The 27,316-nt window shown below is 34.3% G+C and overlaps 1 protein-coding gene across 5 annotated transcripts in view; it reads left to right on the forward strand.

Annotated features, from left to right (window-relative positions):
* LOC145252768 (protein rolling stone-like) overlaps window positions 1–27,316 on the forward strand; it is an 88,938-nt gene that overhangs the window by 29,537 nt on the left and 32,085 nt on the right. For 2 of the 5 annotated variants that reach the window (XM_080112676.1, XM_080112679.1), the window contains exon 1: window positions 5,237–5,429. The exons of 1 other annotated variant lie outside the window; for it this stretch is intronic. The gene's annotated coding sequence lies outside the window, so the exon portion shown is untranslated. Of the gene's footprint in view, window positions 1–5,236; window positions 5,430–26,260; window positions 26,540–27,316 lie in introns of those variants that run through there. 2 more of the 5 variants (XM_080112675.1, XM_080112678.1) reach the window with 2 other exon arrangements.

The raw sequence follows: 27,316 nt of genomic DNA on the forward strand, positions 1-27,316 counted from the left end.
AACAAAAAATGTCCTAAAATTAAAGAAAATACTGAGGTAGATATAGTTTTAAAACGAGCCTCCCTCACCCCCAAAAGAAAATAAATTTGTATATTTTTAAGTACTGCACAAGTGCCCCCGAAATGACTTTTAAACGATAGCCTCCCCTCCTCATGTTAAAAATGGCTTTCGAACTAATAATTTTATTATTTCAGAGCGGTACCAAAATTACATATAATCGTGTTTTCTTTTTTGTTGTTTCGTAATAACACAAGAATTATTTAAACTAAATTAATTCTTCTAAATAAAATAATTGCTTTCTTTTTTTTTCGTGTTTTCTTTCTTTATTTTTGTTTCGTAATGAGACAAAAAAGTGTTAAAACTAGAGTATTTTTAATGATCAAGTTTATTTTTTTAAGCAAGAGTTAAAAATAATTTTTTTAAATATTATGGGGATGCATAGTCTCTTTTAAAAGCAATATCTCCTTCAAGAACGGTAATAAAATGTGTTTTCAATTAATATTTATTTAATAAGGGACCAGTTTTCCTACCTAGCAAAAGGGGGGGGGGGAATTTCCGGGTACGGGTTTTCCGGAGACGAGTTTTCCCGGGACGAGTTTTCCCGACACGAGTTTTCCGGGCACCAGATAAAACAGTAATCTACAAACACGTCAAGATCAAAGTGTAGTATCTGTTCTTCAGATGCTGCACTTCTATTTTTTGTTCTCTTTCGGTGGAGGAAAAATCCTTCACGACTGAGACAATTTTTATTTTTGTACCTTTTCTCCACGTTAAAAAAACGACCCTGGTGTCTAACTCTGTCCCGTGGGGAGGCATAGTAAATAGGTACAAACACGCGTGTTTCGAGGTCCTACCTTTTGTCTTTACATCAAGTGGCTTCATGCCTTGTCTGGAGCGATTCCCATAAAATTTCCAAGCTGCGTATATTTCAACATCAAGCACAAACCGCAGCACCACCCGTCCGCCTCTCTCTCTCTCTCTCTCTCTCTCTCTCTCTCTCTCTCTCTCTCTCTCTCTCTCTCTCTCAAAACAGACTCCTAGAAAACGCAATTGAATAATCGTTTGGAGGCAACCTATACATTATGACCTCGATAGAAATCAAATAAATAAAAAATAACTACATTAACCTTGTTTTAAACCCTTTTATTGGTCCGTGTGCATTATAATTGGATATTTTTCATAATGTATTTTATGTAAAAACATTATTATATAATTACGTGGCATGACGAAATTAGTGCAAATTCCAAAAAAAATTATGAAAAATGATCGAGTATAAAGTAATTACATGAAAAGAAATGGGGGGGGGCCTTCATGTTTTGACAAACTTCTAGGTTTGACTTTTTACTCCTGATCTGAGAATGAACACGTACATCAAATCCGTTGCCAAGGCTGCTGGAAAAATGGTGCGATCGTTCTACCGCTCCAGTAGATATCTCACTACTGATGCAATTTTCTACCTGTATAAGAGCCAAGTATGTCCGAGGATGAAGTACTGTTGCCCCATCTTGGCAGGAGCTACTAGAAGCAGCTTATCCTGCCTTGACAGAGCTCAAAATAGACTTCGTATCCTAGTGGGGGGGTGCCCTTTTCTTTTCCCTAAAACGTCTTTCCCACAGAAGAGACGTTGCAAGCCTGTCTCTGTTTATCGTTATTTTCATCACAAGTGCTCGTCTGATCTCCAATCTATGCCCCCCTCCCGGCATTACTTTCACGAAAAACACTCGTGTAGCTGAAACCATTATAAATAATTTCCCCAACTCTTTATCTGTGCCTGAACCTAAACGTAGATTCCATGAACAAAGTTTGCTTTTTTTATTAGAACTGCACTGCACACCTGTGGGACTCTTGCCCGTTTTCCTATTTTCCAACTGACTACAATATATTCGTCTTCAAGTCCAACGTAAACAAGTTCTTGATGAGTCATCTCTTTAAGTAATCCAATTTATCAAATTTCCACTACTAACGATCCCATTACTGCTGTACACTCATTAACCCTTATCCTATAGCAGCCTCCGGGCCTTGATAAGTGGTGACTCCTTTATAAAAAAATAAAAATAAAATAAAAAATAAATAAGAAAGTATAATTTATCAAATAATAGTTTTATGGGTTTAGTATATTGTATATGACAAATTGGCGTATCTCCCTCGTTTTCAATTAACTTTCGCTATTTCAGATTAGAAAAATGACGAATCGATAATAACGATGTTTTTTGTTTGTTTGTTTGGTTGGTTGGTTGTTGTTTTTTGTTGTTGTTTTTTTTTTTGTTTTTGTTTTTTTTTGTTTTTTTTTTTACTGCGTTTTCACTCCAAACAAGGCACAGCGCCACTTTGACGTAAGACCAAATTTTACAGGGATTCTATGTAGGAATTTAAGCAACAAGATGTCTGATACATTACACTTAACTTCTGCATGTCAGTACAGTCAGGGTGGCGGTGACGGTGGTCTAGTGGTTAGCAACACGGGCCGACGACCTGGGTGACCTAAGTTCCAATCCAGTTCATTCTACAAAAATCAATTTCACTTAGAATGTTGGCAACCTTCACGTGGTCCCTTCCGTGATCCCTGATGTCTTTCCGGAAAGAATTCTGACCAGAAAAATATGGGGAAAACCCATTCCAACAATAGTATTACAAAATACATTCCTGATATTTAAATGATATTTATTCTGTTAGTCTGAAGATGTGGGGTCCCCGATAAAAGATCGCCACAAAAATATGTATGCACATACGTAGCTAACGATGTTTGTGTAAATAAGCATATTATAAAATATGGCCTGTTCATTCATCGAGCACTCTTTAATAAACACAACAGTTTCAATGGATTCACATCTAGAAAACTGTACAACCATTCTCTCTCTCTCTCTCTCTCTCTCTCTCTCTCTCTCTCTCTTTATATATATATATATATATATATATATATATATATATATATATATATATATATATATATATATATATGAACTAGATAATGATCGGTTTATTAGTTTAGAAAAAAATTCTTTGCTAAAAAATTATATAAATTATATAACCACATACACATGCAAAAGCATCAAATTGAAAATCTTTTAAATCTATAATACAGCCCATCTTCCTCTATGGTTCGGAAACATGGCCACTTTCCAAAAAGTTGGAAACACGTTTGAATGGTTCATATTCCTGTCTTCTCAAGAGAGTCCAAAATATCTCATGGAAGACCCATCCAACCAAACAACAAATCTATGGCTAACTTCCATTTGCATCATCTATTGTCAAAGCAAGACATGTTCAGTTTGCAGGCCATTGTCTTAGAGCAACAAATGAAGTTATTCCTTCCCTACCTCTGTTGAACCCTACTACCTACGGCAGAAGTAGGGTGCCCACATATCCAGATGTTATTGCAAGGGATGTCAATGTTGAGAGGCGAGACCTGGAAGCAGTCATGTTGGACCGGGATATCACAAGTGAGCGCGTGAACTCCATTGTCTCGACTACTGTTGAAAGATGATGCTTGGTTGAGCACAAACATCTATCCTTCATGAATTTAACATGGAGTTCCTTTCTGGTGCCTCTTTTTGAAATTTTCTGCGAAGTGCATGTTGAACAAGTGTTAATGGTCCGATTTTTAAAAATTCAAAACGCAAAGCACATCTTCTGGTTGAGTGAACGTCATTATGTCATTGTTGGATCTGAAAAAAAGTATATAAAAATCATTAGCATGGCAAAAAAAAAAAATCCTAACGAATTTAGCTTTAAAACGATGGAAATCTTGCCACGATTCATAATTCAGCAGATATATGGGAACGTAAATTAATAGTAACATTTAATTCTACTAAGACGAAGCTACTTTCCTTCAACAATTACAAAAAACTTTACAGCCTATGATTGCCATAGATAATAACACTATAGTTGATAGCTCACCATTCAAAATCTCGATCCAACATTCACAGGTAACATGAATTGGAATAAATAGATAGAAGACATTGCCAAGGCTGCTGCAAAGAAGCCGGGCTTTCTTTACCGTGAAAGAAAAATACTCACACTAGACAGTATGCTATAATTCTCTAAAGATACCATTCGCCCTTGCATGGAATAGTGTTGCCACATCTGGGCCGGTGCATCAATCACTAATCTCTCTCTCTCTCTCTCTCTCTCTCTCTCTCTCTCTCTCTCTCTCTCTCTCTCTCTCTCTCTTTCCTAAAAAGAATATCCAATCTAACAGGTTCAGCACTGTAGGCCAAGCTCCAGCCTCTTAATTTTAAGGTGAGGGTTGATTATTCGTATATTTTTTTCAGACTACTGTTCTCATCTTGATTATTTTAGTGCAAATTATACCCAAAATGAGAACAATAGCCCGAACAAGTGAAGCATGCATGGTCCCCCATGAGTGCACAGTGGACGAGGCATAAAAATGACTAAGTTCAGCATTTGCTCCCTCCCCATTTAGCCCAAAAAGTCCCTAGGGGGACGTCAAATTCTGGTGAAAATGAACAAACGGTGCAGTTTTAGGCCTTAACATGTGTAAATTTGAGGTCAGCATTATGCAAAAAAAAAGAAATGACCAAAACCATCATTACCCCCCCCTTTTAGCCCCAAAAGTTCCCAATGCCTTAACATATTTAAATTTGAGTTCAGCACCATGCACAACTGCTAAATAGACATACACAGAAAATTTTGGACAAATATGGTAAAATAGTCCCAAAACATGGAGAACCCCTGGGGCACAGCCAAGAGTTACCGCGAAGTATAGACAACTAAATTATATAGAAATCAGTTACAACTTTTCAGAAATTTTTATAAAAATCCAAGGCATCACTTTTTTTTTAATAAGCACAAAAATGTCAATTTTAGCCATTTTAACCCGAAAGTCACTCCTAGAGGATGGGGGGGGGTCTGTTCTATTACTTTTTTTACTCATATCATGTTTAATGTTTATGCAAAATTTGAAAAACTTCCAAGGCGAGTTGTTGAGAAAAGTGCGGACAGACGAGCGGAGAAGGGGAAATTTCACCCTCCTTTTGTCGGGGACCAAAAATCCAAATAATACGAATAGTTTTATTTTATTTAATAGATTAAGTTTTATTATCCGGGAGTATTTGTTATCGTCAGCTATGCTTTTTTTTTTTTTTCTTTTCTTTTTTTTTTAAGAAATGACTGCTTATTTTTTAACGTATAAAAGTCACGCGAGTCCTTTATTATTTTTTATTTATTTATTTATTTACTTTTTTTTTTTTCTCCCTCCTTGATGTGTCATGATCAGAAATATGAGTGTTTGAATTTGTTCGGAAAAACACCGTCATCAACACGAGGGTGAGTCTGTCGCTCTCTGGGATGTGGAGACACTGCGTTAATAGACAAACTGTGTTGACATCTGCCGTAGTGATAACAGTTTACCAGTTGGGTAGGGTCGCAACTTCACAACGGCAACAACAGATTTGTTCACACAAACTACAGTAAGTAACTAACTTATTTTTTAATCTTTTCCTTATTTCCTTCAGTCTTTATATATATATATATATATATATATATATATATATATATATATATATATATATATATATATATATATATATATATATATATATATTTAGTGGAGATGGTAATTAATATAAACTGAAGAAAGTGCTCAATACTGTTGTAGAGCAAATAAGCGTTTTGTTTTTTATTACCGTATCTTTCTGTTAAGTTACATTATTGTTTCGGCTACACGGCCGTTTTTTTGTTTTTTTGTTTTTTTTTGCCGTCTGTAGCGTCCTCAGACTTTTACAATAAAACGCTATATATAACTACTTAATTTACTCACATAAAATTAATATACGAAAGTATAGATTTATGTGTAAACTTTAAGTATTTACTTCAAAAGTGCTCAATACGTAGGTAGAGCTAGTTAGTAATTTATAAAATATATATGGCGATTAAGCTATACTGAATATTCCGCGTTTCATCCACTCTAGGACTCCTCAGGCTTACGATAAACAACCACAGAATTCCCGCATAAACCTGAGGAGTCCTAGAGTGGACGAAACGCGGAATATTCAGTGTAGCTTAATCGCCATATATATTTTATAAATTACTAACTATATATATATATATATATATATATATATATATATATATATATATATATATATATATGCATGCATATATATATATATATATATATATATATATATATATATTTGCAAATATATACACACATACACAATATTACTTTGTTGACTGTCATGGCTCTTGTGAGCTGCGGCGTTTTTTAGCTGTAATATATATATATATATATATATATATATATATATATATATATATATATAATTTGTAAACAATTCAAATAATACAAGTATATTTAAAGCACATTTGTATCATTTTGTTTCCTTGTTTCTAGAATCTTTTGCGTCTTGTTTCCTTGTTTCTAGAATCTTTTGCGTCTTGTGCAATTCGGGATGTCTTTTTTTTCTTTTGTTTTGGTTTTTTTTTCTTTTTTTTCTCTTTTTTTTTTTTTTTTTTTTTGAACTCACGAAATCTGTATCGAATTCGGAACTATTCATTTAATCCTCAGAGAAAAATTGCTCTCGTTTGGTCAGGCATGACAGAATAGACGTCGTAAGCAATTCTTTATGATATATTCTTAGGGTTGCATTTGTCCTGTAACTAATCCTAAGCGCTTTGTTTGCGATTTTGTTAACAAGGTAATAATGTTTATGACTCCTACACCCTTTACGAGTGTCATTTTCCCCTGTGTGGTATTCTTTGTTTATTTCCAGCCCCGCGGACAAAAATTCGCTTATTTAGTAACATGAACAATAGCATTCAACCTTTAACATCCAGAAGATTGTCACTTAAAACTGATTATTACTTGGCCCTCTGTCCATTGCGCCATGGGTTAATGTTCGACAAGACGCATGAAAGTCGGAAGTTACATCGGCCGAAACACTGTAAGAATAACGTACAATATAAGAACGGTAATCCTAACAATCCAAATGATAGAAACTATAAAACCACATCAATAAAAATAAATTCCGAAACATTATAATTCTTTATTATTTTCGCGGTGAGTGAGATGGGGTGAAGGGAGTGTTTGCTTACTACTGTATTAGCCGTCGGGTTTTCGATCTTTGCTTTGAACATTCACCATGGTTAGCCACAGTGAAGAGGCGTCATATGGCGAACTGCGGCTTGTGTGGATAACGACTCTCTGTAAAAATATATATATATATATATATATATATATATATATATATATATATATATATATATATATATATATATATATATATATATAAGGGGGGCTGGCGTGCGCAGACAAATGTCTGTGTGATGTATCTGTTGATGTCTGTATGTGCGTGTGTTTGCGTGCGTGAGAGAGTGTGTGTATGTGAATATGTTTGTGTGTGTGCGCGCACGTGTGTTTGTGCGTTTGTGTGTGTGCGCGCACGTGTGTTTGTGCGTTTGTGTGTGTGTGTATGTGTGTGTGCGTGTGTGCGCACGCGCGTACGCCTGAATGTATTTTTTTTTAACGTAAAACAATGATGGGAATAAAATGAAGACGGGGTGTACCAACCATTGCGTGTAAAATAATAAGAAAAATACGATGGTCGTTCCAAAAGAAAAGCCTCATATTTTTTTTAATCAACAAGTTGTTGAGCTACGAAGACGGGAGCAGTACCATTAAAACAAGCGACCTTTTTGTCCTTCAAAATTAATTTTTCTATATAGTCACCATCATTCCCAATGTGTGTGTGTGTGTGTGTGTGTGTGTGTGTGTGTGTGTGTGTGTGTGTGTGGTTTATATATATATATATATATATATATATATATATATATAGGCATAAGCTTGATGTGGTTTATATATATATATATATATATATATATATATATATATATATATATATATAATAAAAATTCCAATTAAATTTACCAAAATGATCCAAGATGGTAAAACTAAAGTATATTATAAATATTAAAAAATTAATATTTATAAAGTACTCTCAAGCAGATGTAAAAGCTCGATAAACCCAAATAGGAGATAGGGCTTATAGTAAGAGCAAATAGTTAATAAAACATGTTAAAAAACACTTTGAAAAAGCAAAATCTGATCCCGCATTTTGCTAATTCCTACCCTCTGATGAGAAGGAAAGAATTTCTTCGAAACTTCTCGGATTAAGGACTACCTACTTATTTAGTGTTTCCTTTTCAAATTAAATGTTTTTAACTCTTTTTCAAAGTGTTTTTAACATGTTTTAATAACTATTTGTTCTTATATATATATATATATATATATATATATATATATATATATATATATATATATATATATATATATACATAAACAGACACACACCCACACTCATATATATATATATATATATATATATATATATATATATATATATATATATATATATATATAGGCATAAGCCTGATGAATCCTAGCGTGGATGAAACGCGGAATATTCTGTGTAGCTTAATTGCCACATATATTTTATAACTTACTACCTAGCTCTACCTACGTTGAAGTAAATGCTTAAAGTTTACGCATAAATCTATACTTTCGTATATTAATTCATGTGATTAAATGAAGTAGTCATATATATAATATAAAGCTAAATGTGTGTGTGTGTGTGTGTGTGTGTGTGTGTGTGTGTGTGTGTGTGTGTGTGTGTGTGTGTGTGTGGTCACGAATAGGCTCCTATATGGTTGACTATTTGAAAAAACTGATTACATATAATGATAGAAGATGTATAGAGTCACAGGAATGGGTATGTTTGATCTGGCAGAACGGTGGTTCATTAAAATTGTGGAGTCTGCGTTCGTGCCTGGTCCACAAAGTATGGAAATAAAAAATGTAATAAATTAAAAAAAAAAAAACGTTTACAAGTGTTTTTGATATAGATGTACATAAGAATACTTTGATAAGTATGTTTTAACTTAAATAGGGATGGTATAATAAAATTGTGGGGTCTGCGTTCGCGCCTGGCCTCCATAGAATGGAAATAGGCACCAATTTTAATAAGGACTTTTCATATTGTTGTGGTGGATCACATTCAATTGCATATGTGGATAGTAATTACACATAAATAGGAAGACTCAGTTAGTCTGAGTGTGTGTTCACCAGAAGCCACCGAAGGCCGCCGAGAGCAGATATATTTCTCCAGCAAAGACTCTCTTATTTGATACCATTATGTAAATATCCTGTAAATATACCTTTTCCTAATACACTTATTTGATCTACCTTTGTTTGTTGAGTCGTCATTTGTATTGCTTGCTACGTTACTTGTTTTAACCTGCAAACTTAACAGTGACGACGAGGATGAACGTCAAATATAACAGTTTGACGAAGAAATGGAAAGAACTCACTAAAAAAATAAGTACAACGCAACCGTTGACCTTTCTAAGGAATACAAGTTTTGACGAACGAAATAGTCGTAAAAACGGATTTTACGCTAAAGAGAAGTTCGACTCAAGCGGAAAAAAATGAATAATTCAGCGAACATTGGAAAACTGTAAAATATTTTCTTCGAAGTACAACACTAAAAGAAAGAAACGGTTGTTTCCCAAATTCCAAGAACAAAAACTACATTCAGGTTAAAAAAAAAAAAGTAACCTCGATTAATAGTATTTTAGTAAATAAAATACTAGTCGGAAAAAAAGAGACAAACCAAAACCTTTAATTGCAGTCTCAAAGAAAAAAAAAAACTCGAACGTGGCAAAAAAAAGCGACGATTTACGCCGTTTCCCGTGGAATCCATCTTTAAAAAAAAAAATATCAAACTGTAAAAGTGAATTTTTGTAAAACGACAAACAGATTCGTATTACTAAATTACGAAGAACAGATTCGTGTTACTAAATTACAAGGAAGTAACATACGAAGAAAAAAAAGTTCACCAGTGGATTTCCTAAATTGCTGTAAATACCAACTAAAGACTTTTTGGTAAACCAAATTTTTCTCTTCGGTATTTAACAAAAAAAAAAAAAAATACCACAGTTAAACTAAAATCAAGGAAAGATTTTTTTTTAACTAAAGTTGTCACTGGATAACGGATATAAGACAGTAAAACGTCACGCAAAAAAAAAAAAAATTAAATGTAGTCCATACATTTTATTTTTTTCAATTGTGACTCGAGTTGAAAAACTTTTTTTTTCTATGGAAAGAGTTGTACTTAAGTTCGGCTGTTATTTATTAGGAAATGCCTAAAACGGAAAAGTAAATCGTATTTTGTGGTTTCAGCAAAAGCCTCAGTTCTTATGCTGTGGTTGAATGAGCTTGACTCGCTAGGGAAGTGAGAAAATATTATTCTAGCAGCGATATTACTATTGAAAACAGGAACTATGAACAACTTTTTTTTATAACATAAGCCATTTTATATGGTACGGATATTGTGTTGCATGTGAAATTGTACAATTTTTCTTCATAACTGCATTACTGCTACTGAAGGATACAAAAAAAAATGGAAGATTTATCTAGAATGTTAATGCAATTTTTGCAGACGCAACAAAAGGCGCAATCCGAGCTAGATGCACGTAGAGAGGAGAAATTATTGAAATGGCAAATGGAACAAGAAGAAAGGCAGAAGAAATTACAACTTGAACAAGAAGAAAGGCAGAAGAAATTACAATTTGAATATGAAGAAAGGCAAAATGAACGTTTTGCAAAAACACTAGAACTATTAAAGACTAATCGAGAAAATGTCGACAGTACTAATTTCTCGCATACAACTATATTTAATAACATGGACACATTTAATTATGTGCCGGAGGAAGAAAAGACTTTTGAAGCATACTATACAAGATACGAGGATGTCTTTCAACTGGACTGCAAAAGTTGGCCAAATAGCCAGAAAGTGAGCCTTTTACTCAGGAAGTTGGGTGTAAGAGAACACAGCAAGTTCGTAGATTATATATTACCTAAAAACAACTATGGAATTAGATTTCATGGAAGCTCTAAAATTACTAAAAGAATTGTTTAATCCGAATATATCTCTTTTTCATAAGAGATGGTTGTGTATGAATCTAAGGAAGATGGACAACCAAGATTATTTGACATACGCATCATTTGTCAATAAAAACTGTGATAATTTTAAGCTAGCGGAACTAACAGTAGAAGATTTCAAATGCCTAATCTTCGCACAAGGGTTAGTCTCCACGAAAAATGCAGAAATACGCAGACGAGTGTTGTCTAAGCTGGAATCTGAGCAAGATTTAACACTTCAGAAATTAGCAGAGGATTGTGAAAGGGCCATTACACTAAAAAAGGATTAAAAAAGATAGAAGAATCCGGAGTGGCATATGTAAGAAAGGTTAGAAAACCATACACACAAACCAAGAACTATACAAATAAAAGCAGTCAAAACGGAACGAGATATTCCAAATATAATAATTGTAATTATAGTAAAGAATATAACAAGCCTCTTCCTAGATATAACTGTAAGAGATGCGCAGAAAGACATTGGGAATCGGATTGCCCTCATAAGAAAAAATGCTACATTTGCAAGAAAGTCGGACACAAAAGCGATTGTTGCAGATATAAAGATTTCCCCAGAAAGACAGTACAGCAAAAAAAATCAAATGAAAAATTAGACAAAAATCGGCGAAAATACATAAAAGCGGAAATATTTAAAACGCCAACAAAATTGCAACTGGATTCAGGATCCGATATTTCTATAATAAACTTGAATACATGGAAAAAGTTGGGTAAACCAACCATGATGAAAACAAGTAAATCAGCTCGGACGGTAACTGGTGGTGAGATAAAATTAGTAGAAGTTATCCTTCCGATAAAATTGAAAGGGATTACGAAGAAATTAAAAATGTTCGTATTGAAAAATAGCAAAAATCTGTTTGGAATAGATTTAATTGAGAAATTTGAACTCTGGGATAAGCCAATTAATACATTCTGTAAAAAAAATAGAATGTACTACTCCAACAACAGAAAATATAAAAGAGGACTTTAAAAAAATTATTCCGTGGTGTATTTATGACTAAATTAGGTCGTTGCAATAAATTTAAAGCCTCGTTTGAACTTAAAGAAAACACCAGCCCAATTTTTAGAAAAAAGCGAAACGTTCCGTTCGCTGGGTTGGAAAAGATTAATAAAGAATTAGACAGATTGGAACAGACAGGAACACCGCACCGTAATACCCCGTCAAACATATCACCAGCTGATTTAATGTTTGCCAGAAAGGTGAAATCAGCGGTTGATAAACTATTGCCAAGACAGGCAATTGTCCGAAACACTACACACATGATAAGAAAGAAATATAACTCGGGAGATCGAGTATATTTCAAGTGCTACAGGAATAACATTTCTTACTGGGAATGTGGAGTAGTGGATAAACGCATTGGTGATTGTACATACATGATTAAAGGTCCACAAAATATACATAAAAGGCACATGAACCAAATAAAAAAACGCCACATTCAAGAGTGGGATATTATACAACAGCAGTCGAAGAGAAGGAAACCATGGATATCATATACGAATCCTTTAATTTGGAACCGCCTCAATATACACTTGAACCCCGAAGATCAGGTAGAAAAAGAAAGTTAATGAACCATTAATGTTAAATCCCAAGAGAAAAAGATACTGAAATCTGTGCGACTTCAAATCTTGGGAGGAAAGTGTTGTGGTGGCACACATTCATTTGCATATGTGCATAGTAATTACACATAAATAGGAAGACTCAGCTAGTCTGAGTGTGTGTTCACCAGAAGCCACCGAAGGCCGCCGAGACCAGATATGTTTCTCCAGCAAAGATTCTCTTATTTGACACCATTATGTAAATATCTTGTAAATATACCTTTTCCTAATACACTTCTATTTGATCTACCTTTGTTTGTTGAGTCGTCATTTATATTGCTTGCTACGTTACTTGTTTCAACCTGCAAACTTAACACATATCTATCTGCGTAAGTATACTTTGATAATTATGTTTCAGTTTGAAGAAATATGGTATAATAAAATTATGGGATGTTCGTTCGCACCTGACCTTCATAGAATGGAAATATATCACAAAGTTTAACAAGGTTTTTTAATGCAGATCCACAGAATATTGTGATAAGAATTTCAGTGTGAACAGGTATGGTATAATAAATTATGGGGTTTATCTATTTTATTTTTTACTTTCATCATATTTTGCTTTGGTTTTGATACCCCCAAATTTACAACCACTCCTTTTCATAACCTATCATACTTTCATAAATCAGAGTCCATTTTCTGTAGGCTGTTTTTGAACCCAGTCAACGAACGACGGGTACTTTTGCTAGTATATATATATATATATATATATATATATATATATATATATATATATATATATATATACGCTAGCCGTTGCCCGGCCATACAATACGAGTAAATAATGAGAGAAAATGAAGGTATAAAAACTATATAGTGATATATAGAGATTATTACTTAATTTAACAAGCTATTTTTTTACACAGGAATTACCACTTATCAAGGCCCGTAGGCCACTCGAGGATAAGGGTTACTTGGTATACATTAGTCAATGTGATTATAGTGTATTAACCATAAGTAGTGGAAATTTTGTAAATGTGATTACTTAGGAGGACGGTTCATCAAGAACTTGTTTACATTGGACTTGAAGACAATCAGATTGTAGTCAGCTAGAAAGCAGGCAATCGGAAGAGAGTTCCACAGGCGTGTAGTTCTAAGGAAGAAGCTTTGTTTATGGAATCTACATTTAGGTTTAGGGATAGATAAAGAGTGTGGGAAATTATTGATAGTGGTTTTGGCTAGACGAGTGGGGACCATAGATTGAGGCTCAGACGAGCACTTGCCATGAAATATAACGATATAGCAGAGGCAGGCTCGCAACGTCTCTTCTGTGGGAAAGAAGTTGCATGGAAGAGAAAAGGGCATCCCCCACTAAGCTACGAAGTCTCTTCTGAACTCTGTCAAGGCAGGATAAGCTGCTTCTAGCAGCTTATCCTGCCCAGATGTGGCAATAGTACTCCGTCGTTGGCAGTACTTGGCTTTTATATTGGTAGAGAATTGCATCAGGAGTTAGATATCTGCTGGAGTGGTAGGAGGATACCACCATTTTTCCAGCAAACTCGGCAATGGATTTCATATACGTGTTCCATTTCAGGCCAGGAGTAAAGATCAAGCCCAGAAGCTTGTCGAAACACATGGAGCCTCTCTAAGACGAGAGCCATTCATTTCAACCGATGCCAGAGCGTAGATGGTGTAGAGATAGAAGCTTAGATGCATTAAAAGTAACCAGCCACCCTTCCCCCCATTGTACAACATGCTCAAGATCAGAGGAGAGAGAATCAGAGAGAACTTGGTCGTTTACGGTCTTTGTTGTTTTACTATAGATTGTAGTGTCGTTAGCATAAATATCTACGAATAATGTAAGGATGTGTAGGTATACATCAATTAGGGTGTTGGGTAAGTAGGAACTTTTTATACTGTTGTTTTTCGAAGCCTGTAAAGATACGTCCTTTCATTTTTCACTGGATGCCTCGATTTGTCTACAACTAAGATTTATTCCTGCAAGTAACTATTTCTTCACTTGGATCGCTATTCGCACACGCAAAAGAAACACATAAAATACCTGCACCATCTATCAAGGAAAACATATTTTCCATATGATGGATGATAAATGCGAAATACTAATGTACACTCTGGATAAAATAACCATTCCAAATATTTTGTCTTGCTAAAGAGAGACGTAAATTTTTTCTCTATATTTTCGTCCAAGCTCAAATATCTAAAAAAGATTTTTTTTGCAATTTTTCTACATCCGTCAATTAGACGGTTGTTTGAATCACTATCAAAACTGGACGAAGACAGTTTCATCTCAAAAGAACTTATATTTATTTATCTGCTTTGGTTTCTTGAAAAAATATTTCGTTACTTGTCTCGAATCCAATAAGGATCTGATTAAAGGCTTGGCATTACGTGTCCACATCTGGCATTAAATAAAGCTCTCCAGCTGGATAATTTCCCATTTATCGAACATTCATTTTATTTGATATCCTTCTATTTTTTTTTTTTTCGTATTTTTCTATATTTATTTTATTTTTCTATCTCAATTTCTTTTTATTTATTTTTACTTCTTTTTTTCTGTCACTTGACTATTTATATCCATATATTTTTGCTTTTTTTTATCCACTTTATTTCCCTATTTTTATTTTTTTTTATTCTCCTATATTATTTTTTATTATCTAATAACTACGTATCCCCTAGAACTATTATTATTTATATATATATATATATATATATATATATATATATATATATTTTATATATATATATATATTATATATATATATATTATATATATATATATATATATTTTATATATATATATTTTATATATATATATATTATATATATATATATTATATATATATATATATATATATATAATATATATATATATATATTATATATATATATATATATATATATAATATATATATATATATATTTTATATATATATATATTATATATATATATATATATATATATATTTTATATATATATATATATTTTATATATATATATATATATTTTAATTTGTATCTTTCTATATTTATTTTTCTATCTCTAATTCTTTTTATCTATCTTTACCTCTTTATTTCTGTCACTTGACTCTTTATATTTTTTATATATTTTTTATCTACTTCATTCCCCGGTTTTTTATTTTTTATATAGTACAAATTTTGGCTCCTAAAATTTGTACTAGAACTGTCTGCAAGGACCCGTGGCGCAGTGGTTAGAGTACTGGGAAAAATCAATTGTAAAAGTGATATTCTCCTGACGATTGAAGGTTCAATCCTCAGTGTGGGCGACCAAAATATACATTTGCGAATTACTTAGGACCTCTATCCAGTCATGGCTGACGGAACAAGAGCACGCTACCCCGTTAAAGTAAATAAAGGATTCCGCTCGAAATTCCGTCCAAATTCCCGAGTTCAACAGAAACATTCCCGAGTTCGACAAGATACACCTGAAGAAGGTCGGGGGTTATATCGATCGAAACGTTGTGAAAAGCACACTCAAGATGAGAACAGTAGTCCGATGAATAATAATACACTAGAGCTATAGTTTTTCCTTTCAAGATACCATGTTAATAAGGATATACTTATTTTCGGAAAGTTTTAGTTACAAAATTACATACAATTGTTTCGGCCCACAACCAAACAACATAGTAAATATTTAAAGAGACAAAGAATTAGAAGCATAAAATCTTTTTTTCCAAAATTATTGGATTCGACTTTAAATAACCCCGAAAAGAGTTGATATGCCGTAAAACAAAACAACCAAACAACCGAACCATAACATTTATAAACAATTCATATTAATTGTTGGTGTAGTTCCTGGTAGCACCCAAGACGCCATCGTCGTCCAAAATTTGCTCTACCAATGCCAGGAACAGATTTGTCAGGATCGATGCCACAATATAACATATTACGTAGATATAAAAGAAATATTTAAATGACGAAAAATAAAATTGGAAAATTTACAAAGTTCATTAAATCATTAAATGTTCAACCAAGGAATATATTAAAGGTCAGTTTTAGCAGAGTGACCCGACGTTGTCCGGAATTGAATAAGAATTAACGAATGTTCCACACTTCCAATACTCTTATTGTCATTGAAATTTGTGAAATCGCCCATTTTTTCAATCAAACCAATTGATTGCATGCTGTAGTTGTGAATCCACCGCAGTATACCGAGAGAAAGCTCACAATAACTTAGTCCGCAATACTAGCAGTGTTAGAAGTCGTCATTAAAAATGCGTGATAAAAACTTGAATAATTAGACTTACTATCATTCGAAGCTTATAACTACTTGAAAAATGTAATTTAAACCCTATTTTTTTTCAATCAAAGGAGCAAAGACCAAATTTTAAAATAATAACAGGTTTAATAGCAAAATATGGAATATTTGTTTTTTTTTTTAAATCAGTTTTCTTTGAAAAGATTTCATTTTTAAGAATTTATCCATATTTATATTTTATATTCCAAGTACTTAAAAAAAAAAATAATTTTTAAGCAATACCGCGACTTTAAATTGTCAGATCAGATGGTCACAGAGATGATTTGTCTCCCTTTCTTCCAGTTGAGAACTACGGTGGCCTATAAGCGCCATAATTAATCTCCTCTTTCTATTTCTGACATGTGTTTGCTGTCAGCAAAAGTTAGTCACATGGGTCACCGTACTTGAAAAATGATCACATTCACTCATAAGTAAGTTTACTTTTATAAACAAACCCCTCGACAAATTTTCCATTTTTTTTTTATTATTCTCTTAAAGAAATACATGAGTTTTTGATTTAAAATATTTTATTTCTTTAAGGAATTTTTTTTTAATATCTAAAATAAAACAACATTGAATGAAATAGAGAAAATTATAGTAAGTGATTAATATTTACTGGACAATATTTTCAAAATATGAGGTTCCACTTAAAAATATCCGCGTTTTTTTTTAATTTTATTTTTTTTAAAGGTTTTAAACTTTTGACTTTACTGGTAAATTTGCACAAAACTATTCCTTTTTGTTTTAAATTAGATTATTTTATTTATTGATCTTTTATCTTCAATTTTTGATATATGAACCTTAAGTGAGAAAATGAATTATTTTCATTTTAACAGACATTTCAAAATGAAGGGGAGGGGATTAAAAGAAATCATTTGTCTAAAATATCATATTCGGTTTATTGGTAAGAGCATAAAATTTCACATTAAACCTGCAAATATCGTAAAAATTGAACCAATAGAATAATTTTGATACATTTTTAAAGTGAAAAAATTGAAAAAAATTTAACTCGTAAAATTCAATTCATTTCATTACGTGGAAAAATGGCTGCATGAGCGCGCGCATGCACTTTGTAAATACTTTTTTTTTTAATAAAAAATCATATTTCTATCATTTTTTAAAAAACTTTAATAGTTTATTTTGGAAGTATATTCCATAAAGAAATTAAACAAACCACATTAAAAAGATAAATTACGAGTTTCTTTATATTTTATTCGCAGTTTTGTGTTAGGGGTGTAAAAAATTCCCAAAAAACTCTGACACACCTACCGCAATACATTGCAATCTACATTGCACTGTAGAGAACCTACTATTCATTTTATGAAGTTATTTCTGATTAACTTGAATTAAAGTAGAAAATGCAAACGTCAGATATCATGGTTGGACCGTATTCTAACAGAAACATCATTTTTAACGCGCCCATGTCTTATCAAAGAACCTACTGTTGATTTTAGATTCCATACTCTTCTGCTTGTGCCGTGATAAAACTTCTCAAAATGCACCTGTGATGCGAGGCTGCACAAAAGTGTTAATTTTGGTCAAAATCGAACGGTTCCGTCTTTAATCGGATTATTTCAATTATCGATACTTATCGGAGACATTCCGATGCAAAACCTATCTAAGAACAGTGCCAGATACACGAAGTACATTTGTGTGAAATTTCATAAAAATCGCCACTGCCGATTTAGAGTTCATAGTGAAAGAACAACCACGCGCGTGCGCACACATACACACGCGCGCGCAAAAGTTCCTTTTATATAAATACTAGCAGGGGGTACCCGGCGTTGCCCGGGTGTTTAGAGATGTGTGTGCTCGGCCGCTGAGGGGGGGGGGGTAATAAAAACATAAGAATAAGCGAAGTAAATATTTTAAAATATTAAATAAAAATTAAATATATAAAAAAAATTTTTAAAAAACACAAAAAACTAATGTTAAATGTAAAAATCGGAAAACAAAAACAAAAAAAATAGAAAAACAAACGCTAAAACTTCTTTAAAAATCTGAAAAAAAAATAAAAAAACACGTGAAAATGGCTTAAATAACCCTGTTTCAATATTAAAATTTAAAAAGTCGAAAAAGCGGTGGGTACCCGGCGTTGCCAGGGTGTTTTTGGGTGTGTGTGGTCGGTCGGGGGTAGGGGAGTGTTAATGAAAACCTAAGAATAAGCGAAGTAAAAAGAAGCGAAGGTTAAAAACAAACACGTGAAAAATGGCTTAAATAACCCTGCTTCAATATTAAAATTTAAAAAATCGAAAAAAAAAAAGACATCTCACACCACGATTCGAACCCAAAACCTTTAGATAATGACCCAGCGCTCTAAGCTACTGAACTAAGACGACGTTCACGGACTTTTTTCAAATATTTAAACTAAATCAAGTTTTTTTCAAATATTTAAATTAAATCCGGTTACGACGTCGTATGACGCATGCGTAGAACCGAATTCGTCATGAGAAGACGGTTTTTGCTGTAGAAAAGTGATGATTTCAGGGTGAAAAAATTAACGTTTTTGGCCAATTTTTCGATATTTGGAAGGTTGGAAGTTTAAAATGATACCGATCTGGCGAAAATCCGTGACTCGTGTGGAAAGTTTTTGCGAGACATACAAACACACAAACAAACATACATACCTACACACATTTTTTTTTCGCGTTTATATATAGAGACTAGCGGGGGTACCCGGCGTTGCCCGGGTGTTTGTAGGTGTGTGTGTGTTTTTGGGTAAATGAAAAGAAAAATTGTTGGTTGTTTTAAAAAGAAAACGAAGCCTTGGCGCGCAGTTAGAAAATAGTAAAGTGTGAAAAAAAGTGCAACCTGGCAGGTGCCCGTTTTTGACGAGTCAATGACGTGAACTTTGAGTGCGAGTCTGTTGGCTTCTTTTTTTATACGAAAAAGCTTAATGCACATGCGGCGATTGTAAGCAATAGCTATTCAACAGCTAACATTTTCTGCGGGACAGTTTTTAATCAGGTCAATAACACGGTTTGTTTGTTTTTACCTAACTTTGGGGAAAACCAGCGCCCTGTTTATTAGAAATGAAAGCAACCGTCTGATATGACGAAACCGACATTGACCAAACGTTACATCGCTTTCTAGAGACCACTGGCCGTGGGCCTGCTGTATTTATTTGCTTCCCCACTGAGCAAATTAGGCACAAGGCCGTTTTTTAATGTGGAGAGAGAGGGGGGAGGGAAAAGGGGACCAGATCCCGAGAGATGGGTAATGGGAGCTGGATAGTAACTGTTGGTCTGTAGGGTGATCCCTACATTGACCAAGGTCTGATATGTGGGGTTACCCCCATATATGGTCTTTGCTTGCAGTATCTGTTACGACAGATACTACACTTTAATCTTGTCGCCAGGGCCGCACAGGGCGGGTGGGCTGTCAGGGCCCCGCGGGCAGTGATTCGAATCGAGTTTCGCTTTTTTTATACCGAAAAACGAAAACAACACGTGCCGATCCGAAAATGTCGAATATTTAACGTTTCAAAGTCGGGCAAATTAAATAGAGAGCCCCCCCCCCCTTGTTAAGTCGTAAATATTATCATTTAGACGTGATATAAAAAGTTTTAAAAATGAGCGACGGCCTCGAGAATCCGCCGGAAAAAAGCCTTCCTCAGACATACACTAAAAGCAAACATACATACATACACACATTTTCGCTTTTATATATATAGATAAATAAATAGTATATATATATATATATATATATATATATATATATATATATATATATATAGTGATGTGGTTGACGACTGTGCGCGTGCCCGCGCGTGTGTATGTGTGTGTGTTAAAAGACAGGGAAGGGAGATTAATTGAAAATCTGGATATGATTACAATCAAATTAACTGATATGGTGGGATATATAATATTTCAAGAACTCCGCAGTATTGACCGCATATGTCATTTTTTTTTTTTAACGTACAAATAATAAGAGCGACAAAATGAACGGAAAAATGTCTTGGCTCGTAAAAAGAAAATCACAGATTCGTTTATTTTCTGCTGAAGAATAAAGACAGGTAAAATTTAAAGGTTGCGGTCAGAGGAGAACGCAAGAAAATAAAATTAGTACATGCATTAAAAAACGGTTCTATTTTGTTGTTTTTGTTAAATATTTTTAATTTGTATTATTAATAAATAGTGTCTAGTCATCCCGAGTTTGGATAAACACGACATCAGTTCAAATACGGTCGCTATTTTGTTTTGTTTTAGCTTATTCAATTAATCTTGACACATTTCAAGCTTGCTTTTCTCATTGTTACATGCATAATACTAAGTTGATTTTAAATAGAAATGATTCTTCATCTATCTTCTTCTATAATATAAATCTCAAACGTGTGTATATCTCGCTGAAACTACAATATAAATCTCAAACGTCTGTATATCTCGCTGAAACTATAATATAAATCTCAAACGTCTGTATATCTCGCTGAAACTATAATATAAATCTCAAACGTGTGTATATCTCGCTGAAACTATAATATAAATCTCAAACGTCTGTATATCTCGCTGAAACTATAATATAAATCTCAAACGTGTGTATATCTCGCTGAAACTATAATATAAATCTCAAACGTTTGTATATCTCGCTGAAACTTTCGATACTCTCGATTAACACTGACAAAATTGGTATCGATTGAAAGCTCAGTCTCCGGCCGATAAATATCCCAAAATTGGCCAAAAACATTAATTCTTTCACCGTTAACTTGGCCGTTTTTTACAAGGAGGGGTTACTTTTTTCGTCGACATTCTTGCAAAGTCATCATACGACTTGCAATGACTGAGCTTAATTTGAACGGCGGCGACGTCGTATGTCAGATTGGGCGCGGCAACAAAGCCGTTCGCTTTTTTTTTCACTTCTTTTCCCTCGTAGCGTTATAGATTCGAGCCTGCCTACATGCTTACTACTTTTTTTCTTTTTTTTTTTTTTGCACTCGCACGGGTACTCGCTGCTATTTACATATTTTTAGGAGGCTGGTTAATTTTTATTTTTATTTATTTTTTTTTTGTTTGAAATATCTTTTTAGGGCTCCGTTGATCAATACCCTTACCATAGAACCTCTCCGCATTCGGGCAACGCCGGGTACCCCTGCTGGTTTAATAATATTTCACAAAAACAACATAAAACAATTATACCGCCTATACAGATCCTTTTTTTTTTTTTTCGCGCCTTTCGCTGACTGCAACCTTCAAACCTTACCTAACAACGAAACATTAAACATCTCACATAATTACAGGGTGGAACGATAAAAGTGTCGCCCTAAAGAAAATAACACTACAACTTTATTTTCAAGCGCTTTTTGAAAAAAATCAATTCAGGTAACTTGATTATGTAGTAGAGCTGACATCTATTCAATGTTCCTTCAGCCTTCGGGTCAGGAAGTGGGAGCATGGCTTTCCCACACACACCGGCGGAAGCTCGGTGAATACTCAGAGAATGGCGGCAATCAGGCTGGCTTTAGTGTTGTAGGAGGTCATGTTGGTGGTGTTCTCGACGTATAAGCAAACGAAGTAGTCCAACAGGTTCAGGTCGAGGAGGAGGGGGCAGTGAGAGACGAATACAAAGTTGTAGCCTTCCTTCTTTGGACTTGTGGACCGGCGGTGAGTCCTGTTACGACACCCAAGGTCTGCCAACGGCCACCTGATTGCTCCAGAAGATCACCACACTCTTCAGCACATCCAGGTACACTTTGGTGTTGACTTTCAAAGCCGACTTCGCAAATGTGATGCTGCATGATGTGGCCCTCACTTGAAACCACACCAAAGACCATAACCGTGGTTGGAAACTTTGTTTTTATCACTCTATGTACGTCCCTGTTATTCGTGTCAATCCAGCGATGCATTTTGAAGGTGTTGGCAATGGTCCTATTGTCATAACTTGATCGGTAGAGAGCATGAGTTGTACAGCGGTGCATCTCCGATCAAGCTTGTTCAACATTGTGTCACTTTTAGACATGATAGGAGGCTCCTTTCGCTCTTGAGATTTGTACACAACTTGCCGATAAGTAGTTGGTCTGCAAAAAAAAAAGAAAACCGGTTTTTATCAAATGGAAATGGAATCATGTCGTCTTTTCCAGAGCGACAATTTTATCGTTCCACCCTATGTATGAATATAATTTTAATGTTTTTTAGTATATCCGCTTTTCTCATTAATCTTTGTTTTTTTTTTTTTACATTAATCCAATGAAAGAAAGACAGGCGATTTAGATCAAAGTTAACACCTTACACAGGCTAACTCACAAGCGCATTTGAGAAATTTTATCACAGCACAAGCCGAAAGGCCCGACATATGCAATCAACAGTAGCTTCTTTGATATGACAGGGGCGCGTTCGAAATGAATGCTTCAGTTTATAGCACAATTGTACAATGATACTTAACTTTTTCATGTTGAACTTTAATTCAAACCATTATATAGAAATAAATTATAAAATCCATAGTAGGTTCTCTATTGTGCAGTGTAATCTACAATGTATTGTGAACTAAGTCATTGCTGGGAGGCATGTAAATCTTCCTCTCGGTGCACCACGATGTACCCCCCCCCCAACTAGAGCAGGCAATCAATCGATTTGATAGAAAAATAGGCTATTTTATCGATTTCGGTGACAATAAAATATGGGAGTGTGAAACATTTGTTGATCATCATTCAATCCCGGGCAACGTTGGGTCTCCTGCTAGTTTTATATAAATAGAGCTATGATGCAAGTGCGTTCAGTATATAAAAAAAATAATTGTTTTGAGCTTGACAAATATACATGTGAATATAATTATGACGTTAGCAGATGACCTTGATATCTGCGCATATTGTGATAGAGGTCAAAGTTAAAACATTGAACTTTGACCTGGGGTCATTTAACAACTCTTTACTGGACTTTGTTGATATAATATTATATTATATAATCTTAACCCATGTTTCAAGATAAACACCTTAAACTATATTCGATAGTGAGGCCCCAGCTTGCGGGCTTTGGGGAGTGTGGAGCCACCACTTAATTGTCGTTGCTCCCAAGTCCACTCTGACCCGGAGTGGTAGTACCTGTTAGGGTCTCGACTATGGGTTAAATAGAAACCAACTTGAATATATATATATATATATATATATATATATATATATATATATATATATATATATATATATTCTATTAAAACTTTTTCTTCAAAATCACTGGATTCGACATTAAATAACCTGAAAAGGGTTGATATGCCGTAAAACAAACAAAAAAAACCCCAGCTAACCAACCAATCGAGATGAACATATTAAAAGAAAAAGAGACAAGACGCTAGAAAAGTGATTCCTAGACTAAATAACCACTCCTATGTTTTAGATGTAATAAATTAATATGCCTGACTAACATAATGTTTGGAGTTATTTCAATTATTTCGCCCCTTCAAGAAATAAATTCTTAAAAGTTGAACATTATCTAGGAAATTAAAAACCAAAGGCCTTGGTGCGAGATCGCGACTTCCTGTCATTCGATCACTATAGATCGTCTGAATTAACATTAAACTTTATTAATGTTAAAATTTCTCTTCATTATGCGACGGTTAATAATGACATAGAAGTTAAGTTCCTCGCTAGTGAAGCTTCGTCGCAGGATCGCATCCTTCGGCCAGCGGCAATCGTCACTTCCTGCACTGATGATTGCGAAAGCATGAAATACTAGTGTCTGTAAGAATAAAAAATAATTATATATATATATATATATATATATATATATATATATATATATATATATATATATTGTTGACAGGAAAGTTCTTGCGGTTTTTAACTTTTAAATTCAGATGAGCATATCTCGGCGCAAAAAAAATTATTAATTGAAATAAGCACCATCAGAATTAACATACTTTTGCGAACGCAAAACAAGTGTAGTTATGACTAACGAAAAAATCTTGCGTTCTGGTGCCGATGAAGTCGCTGAAAGCGTTTTTGATATCGCTTAGGTTTTTTAAGCATTTCTCACGTCGAGATGCTTGAAAAAGAAGTAGTCGGTAGGTGAAAGGTCTGGAGAATATGGCAAATAAGGCAGAGTTTCGTAGCCCAAGTTGTTCAACTTCTGTTTTCGGGCATTGCTGTGGAGGAGAATTGTGCATTTTCTGTTGATTAATGCGAAGTTCTTGGAGTTTCTGATGCATTTCATCCATTTGTTAACAGTACTTCTCCGCCGTGCAACTCTGGCTTCGGGAAATGCCGTGGAGCTCCGTCGGCGTCTAACCACTGAGCTGAGCGTCGCTGGTTGTCATAAAGGACACACTTTTCATCGCAAGTCGCAACTCGGTCGAGAAACGGATTATTCTTGTTGCGTAAAGGGAAGATGACACTTCATAACGGCGTTTCTTTTGGTTGTTGTTCATTTCGTGAGGCACCTATTTATCAAGATTTTATCTTTCCAATCTCTCTAAATCTCTCCCAAGTGGTTGGAAATCATCGTATATATATATACAAAGTATTAATACGTAAATTTAATTCAGGAAAATATAAGTTTTCAGAGCGAAAATTTATTATTTGAACAAAGAATACAATTCAAAGTACTTTGACTGGGATTGTCTTATAGAAAAATATTACCTCCTAAAAATATTTTATAAGACTTGATACCACAGGATTCAATAATCTGTTCCTATATTTATTTATCATATATTGTACAGATAAAATGGTCGTAGTACGGCGAAACACGTGTTCATAGATTATTGTGTGTGTGTGCGTGCGTGCGTGCGTGCGTGTGCGTGTGTGTGTGTGTGTGTGTGTGTGTGTGTGTGTGTGTGTGTGTGTGTGTGTGTGTGTGTGTGTGTGTGTGTTTGAGAGAGAGATCGGGGCTATATAGAGAGGTAATTTACTTGTTTGCGGCCGTCATTTATTTACAGAGAAATGGGTTTCAACGTTATTCTCCAACAACTTATTTTTCCTTTCCTTTTTTTTTTTTTTTTTTAATGATAATATCCTTAGCCTTTTGGCTAGGAACAAACTGTTATACCTGTTGTGATACTACACTTTGTATTTTCTGTACTCGGTCAGTGAAAGAGAAATGCTTCTACACGGAGGCAATTAAAAAAAAATTGTTCCGATCCAGAGTGCTCCTTTTTTAGCGGGAGCTGGATTTTTCCCCACGTCAACAAACCCGCCTTGCGCATCGGGTTGCCCTCGTGGTGAGGCTAGTAAGTGGGGACATTTCATAACGTGCCTGTTTTGTTTGATTCAACACGTACGCACTACTTCGCGTTTCCGTCTTGTTGACAATTCATGTTCCACTTATTCGGAGTCATTTTGGGTGACCATTATTTATCTCCGGGCTGTGACGTCATTCACAAAAAAAAAAAAAATAAATAAAAAATAAACACACCCTTTTGTTCCAATGTCCGCTCTCATTGAATAGCTTCGCGCTTAATTGTTCCGTCTCTGACAATCCTAATTGTATCTCTCTCTCTCTCTCTCTCTCTCTCTCTCTCTCTCTCTCTCTCTCTCTCTCTCTCTCTCACACTCACTCACTCTCTCTCTCTCTCTCTCTCTCTCTCTCTCTGTAGTCGGTGCGCGTTATTATGTTCCCAAACTTTTCCGATGTAGTTGTTCCGTCCGCAAAATGGAACAGTCACGTTACTCGGCGTTTTTTCTCCAGTACCTTGGGAACTATTCACTCCTTTGCGCAAGGAACCGGAATTATTTTAGTTCCGGAAGAAGGAATAAGTACGGACCGAGAACCCAATGTACATTTTGGTCTCGGCAAATCCAAAAACCAAATTAGCAAACAAGTTAACGCAACATATTAACAGAGTAGCGCTTGCTTCACTAGGTAAGCAACTGTTTCTTTTTCTTCCTTTTATTTTTTAACTATACTAACTTGACACACTTTCTACCAGTTATAAATTTTGGAAGGAGTTGAAGTCGAACTCATAATAATGCTAGGAGTCGGAATTAGAGTGGGATTACGAATTGTTAATCTCTAAAGAATCAACAGACAGTTTGAATATTGGAACACTTTAAAATAAGGGGTCGGTTTCGGATATTTTCGAATCATAGGAGTAGGAGTCGAGCTTTTTGGAAGGAATCGGAGTTGAAATCATAAGAATGCTAGGGATAAAAACATCTATATAATATTCTGCTTGTTCATCCCTTTGTTAGTCCGTGCGTTACACCTTTTAAAAAAAAGCCAAATACATTTTTTTGAAGGCCAAACTGCTTCAAAAAGGCCAAATTCTCGAAATTTGGCCTTTAAAAGGCCAACCTGGCAACCCTGGACAAGAATGTGAGAGTGACCTTCCTTTGATATGATTTGTTGTAATGATATGAGAAAGGAACTCGTAGTAAATTTGACAACGAAACACTACGTAAAAAAGGGACATTCGAAAGAAACAGGGCAAAAACATTGTAAATTAAAGGTTGTCTCTTATAATGTAATTTTATTATTTGTCTTGAAATATGTAGCACAGTATTACTTCCTGAGTCTTTATTAGTACTTATTAATTTGTCGCATTTGGGTCAGTTTTATATTTAAAATACAATTGGAAACTTTTTATAGAAATATTAATAAACTCATATTTGCTGCGTGTTATTGTTTTTTTATGTCCAA

The sequence above is a fragment of the Euprymna scolopes genome, chromosome 29, assembly GCF_053919585.1.
Source record: "Euprymna scolopes isolate OS-2025 chromosome 29, ASM5391958v1, whole genome shotgun sequence".
Taxonomy (NCBI): domain Eukaryota; kingdom Metazoa; phylum Mollusca; class Cephalopoda; order Sepiida; family Sepiolidae; genus Euprymna; species Euprymna scolopes.